Here is a 4743-nt window from a genome sequence, read left to right on the forward strand (position 1 = left end):
TTAAAAAAGGACAGTTATGAGATGGAAATTATGAACGTATATAGGCATAAAAATAAAATTAATCTATGCTGCTTCAGCATCCTCGTAGTGCTGAATTTTGTATGAATAAAAATTCCTTACAAACAACAGAATCAAAATTCAAAAATTATTCAAAATACGCAGAAAGAGAGATAATTGCAATCAAAAGCACTGTTATATATGTATGTCTTTAGGCTATAAACCCTGTATCAAAATGTCTTTGAATGAGATGAAGACTGGTTACTTAAATATTTATTACTACTTGTCATACATACATAAAAAGTTTGTACAAATATAAGGCAACGTACACGACCACACAACAGGGTATATGTACTACTGAAAATTCTAAAAACTATTTTACATAAGAAAAAAAATATATAATATTTTTTTATTTTTTACATTTCATAAATTTTAAAGTACGAATGTCTTCATTTTCCTCATTCATGGCATGATATCTCTGGTTAAAAAAAGACGGGGGATCTATTGATGAAATGGTCTGCACATTGCAATTCTTCCATACATACATTGGTCGTTGACGATAGGAAGACTATGAGGATTTAAATAATTAAATTGGCAAAAAATAATTTGATTAAATTTATATTCTTGGATAAACTATCCTCCAATTCTGTGCACAAACTAATCTTATTAATATCATAAATTGCACTTAAAGTAGTTAAAATTTATAAAAAACAATTCTATTATTTTGAGAGCCATACCAAGACGAAATTAAGTCTAATAAATTATTTAAATGACGGCCTTGAAATATCTACTTAGTTAACAATTAAAGTTTTATTAGTTCATTTAATAAAAGAAAATTTGTGTTTAGAATAAAACATAAATAAACATTGTTGTTTAAATTATTTCTCTTTCAAAAAACAAAAATTAAATAAACATTAATCTGTTTTATGGATATTGGACCAAAAATACTAGCTTCAAGCTTTTTTATATATTTTACAGAGAGTTTTCGAAAACTATGCATAATAAAAAGTAATTAGTTGAAATATAATCCACCGTAATATACCATTTTCATTTATTAACTAATGACCCTTAATTTATTTAATACAACGTGCTAATGAAGAAGTGATTCAGTATTTTTTGAGACTCTAATACCTACCTATGTATTCAGTAATTATTATTTTTCTTACTTATTGCTATATATAATGTATGCAAAATATGCCTTACAATATAAAAAGATTATTCCAACTCTCAAATAATATATTCAAATTTCATATTTTTTACATTTCTATTTGTAAACTTAGAAAAGAGACTATTTAATTTGATAATTGTCAGAGAATGGTAATTTTTAACATCATGACAGAAGTATTTTCTTCTCTACTTATTGAAGTTTCATTTTACATTGTTTAAAAAAAAAAAAGTTTTTGAAATATTTAATGTAAAGATATATTTTTATATTGATATAAACATTTGTGTCTCTCGTTAACACAATTTTTTAATATTTGCTTATCATCTAGAGTTATGCTTTTAATCACATGATCATGCAGAATTTGCATTTATTTTTATTTATGGTGTAATGCAATATAACAAATATTATATGGCTTTTATGATTTCAACATAGTTTTTTTAAAAGCAAAGAATGGAAAAAAAAAATTGTTTTTTTAAAAGATATGAAACTACAGGGTGAGGCAGCAAGTCGTGGACTCTAGAAGTTGCTTTAAAAATACTTCAAGAAATTTTGTATTTTAAATAATAATTTTTTTTTTTACAAAACTTGTAAACAAGACATTTGCAGGCTTGGTCATTCAATATGGCTATCTTATGCATTAATTACAGTCTATACAAGTTTGCAGAAGGGCTTTCAGGAGTTGATAGTATATATATGGCTGTAAACCCTTTGCATTTTACAAAGGATACGAGTTGTATTCTCGTTGTTGACCTGAATAATGTTTTATTTTTATTTTCTCAAGTTGTTAATATTATTCTTGAACTCTTAAATATAGAACATCTAAATTAGAGTAACATAGTGTTACTCATGATGCGTACTCATGAAAAACGAACATTAACACGAGGATTTTTTTTGATTTTATCTTCTATATTATTGAACTTTATTGTTAAAAAAATAATTGTTAATAAATGATTATGACTTATCCCGCCTTCCCCAACCCGTGGTGATGTCATATACATGTGTGAGGAGTATAAATAAAATAAGAAAAGGGTTGTTTTAAGTTACAACCTCAACTTGCTTCGGAATAAGAGTTATAAACAAGTGTGTCAAATATGTCCTTCTTATTCACAGACTACAGCCTTCAGTGCTGGTGTCAAATAATAACACAGCTGGAACGCGTAGTTTCTTGTGGATTATCATCCCAATCGCCTTAAGGAGTTGTCTTAAGCTGATCTTAGATGACTCTTAGAACCAAATCGGTCTTCTTCTCTGCCATATTGTACATGAAAAAGTCCAATAGGTTTTTATTTGAGCACCCGCCCTTTTCTGGAAGAAAAATCCTCTCCAACTCTGGATGATCAATAACCATCGACACATCAAGGGGAGAAACCAAAATATTCTTAAAAGGTGCACCATCACCCAACTTCGGATGATCAAGAGCCATTGGCCCATCGAGGGAAGAACAAGAGCTTTTCTTCTCCATAATACATTCACCAGGGAACGGGAGAGTAGTAACATCCGTGAACCCGAATTCCTGGGGACTAAACTGACACTGACTGATGTGATCTCTGGCACGGATAAACACCTCACTTTTTGTCATTGAACATAGTTCCAATTCATCCTCCACGAGCCCCAATACCAGACACAACCATACTTGTTCCGTTTTGTGACACGAACTAGGAGTCTCCCTGTCGACGGAAAAGCGCTACAAAAATCAGGCAGGGCTAGCTTCGCTGACGATAGGGAGGTCAAGTTGTCTTGATCATATCCTCGTCGCCAATGTGGTGTTTTAACGAGGCATATTAGACACTAACTATTTAATAATATAAATCCAGGACGACCGAGAGAAAGAGGAGTAACGTGGATGAATAAGACAATGTTAGATTTACCAGGAACAAATGTATATTATACTCATATACATAATACTTTACTATAAATACATAAAGGATGGCGGGCTATTTATACTATTAATATATGGCACAATACCTTATAAATATATACATAACATATACCAATTAATAAGAACAATTAGAAAAGGAAGAGAGGAAAGGAAAAAAGAAGAAGATCCAGTGTACCCTGGATGAAAAGTGTGGCTACTGGCAGGCCTTACAAATTCCAGCAAGACACTACACCAGCACATAAATCCCAAAGAACAATTAAATCGGTGAAGATCAATAATCTACATCACTTTTGGTGACCATACCTCCAAATTTCCCAGGTTTAATTCTATCCATTTACAATCTTTAGTTAAGGTGTGAAGCGATCCATCACCTCAGCAGGCAGGAATCTTGATTACACAAAGGTAGATTGGGTATTTTCCCTTTCAGGGTTTATGTGGAAAAATTCATTGACCCAAATGGAGGACACATTGAATAAAAGTGCCTTGTCTACATCTCTTTTGTAAATTTTATAAATTACTTTCAAAAAATATATATAATAATAATAAATAGATAAGTGTTTCTCTCTGAAGATCTCAAACAGTCTCTAACATGGAATGAAAATTACCAAATTATTCTTAAATCATAATATGCGGTAATCTTAACTGCATGATTGTATTTAACAGGCGAATGGGTTTATCCCAGATTTGAAAATAATGTTTTATTATCTACGATGCTCAAAATATCTATTTCCATGAGTATGGCTTACAGTTGAACTTATTTAAAAGAAAAAAAAACCGAGACTTCCTTCCAAGATGGACTCTACTTTTCTTATTAAAATGGCTCCTTTGTTCAAAAATCTAAACGGCTTTGACAATGTATGAAATTAAATAAAATTTTTATTATAATTTATTTTTGTTTTAAGTTAAATATAATTCATTATTTCCTACTGTTCAACATGGTTGATTACTATTATTATTTTACGTCTAGACGTAGAGCTGTGCCAAGCATAATTTACTTTAATAAATACCGTGTCTTATAAAGAGCCTAACGAATTTGATATATAGTTTGTTTGCCCATAGCGAAGTTATTCATAGTTTGTTCTTAGAAAGCTTTGGAATTAAAAATACGGCAAGTTGTTGATATTTAATAATAATCATTCATTGAACATCTCTACAAAGTCATTTATTAAACATATTAAAATCAACGCATAAATTTAACGCAAAATGATTTATTTTGCATGCCTTTGACAATAGCTTAAGAAATATCTGTAAAATATTGTTATATATTTTGATTTTTTTTTTAAACTTTTGTTTAATATTTAATTTACATACATTTGCACAATCCAAGCAGTTGGAAATCTGTCAAAAGGCTAAACTGGGCCCGGAGGAGTTGAGGAAACCAGCTGTGATTTATAAGAACTTATAACTAGACATTAATCTAAATACTTTATTGACAGGTATGTAAAAATACATCTTTCTACGAAAATTACTCTCATGACGTAAAATCAAAAGACAAATCAAGAATAATAATTGACGTAATGGCCAGAAGTCAAGGTAGAAAATTAACAAATATTGTTTAAAGATGGGTAAATTTTTCTTTGTCTAGTACTCACTGCAGGGTTGATCTTATTTAGGGGTACACATATCATTATTTTCAATTTTTCGAGAGTAAAATTTACATGAGAGGTATTGTGAGGACATTGAATGAACAAACTCATCCGTA

Source organism: Lepeophtheirus salmonis, chromosome 13 (genome assembly GCF_016086655.4).
Source record: "Lepeophtheirus salmonis chromosome 13, UVic_Lsal_1.4, whole genome shotgun sequence".
NCBI classification, from domain to species: domain Eukaryota; kingdom Metazoa; phylum Arthropoda; class Copepoda; order Siphonostomatoida; family Caligidae; genus Lepeophtheirus; species Lepeophtheirus salmonis.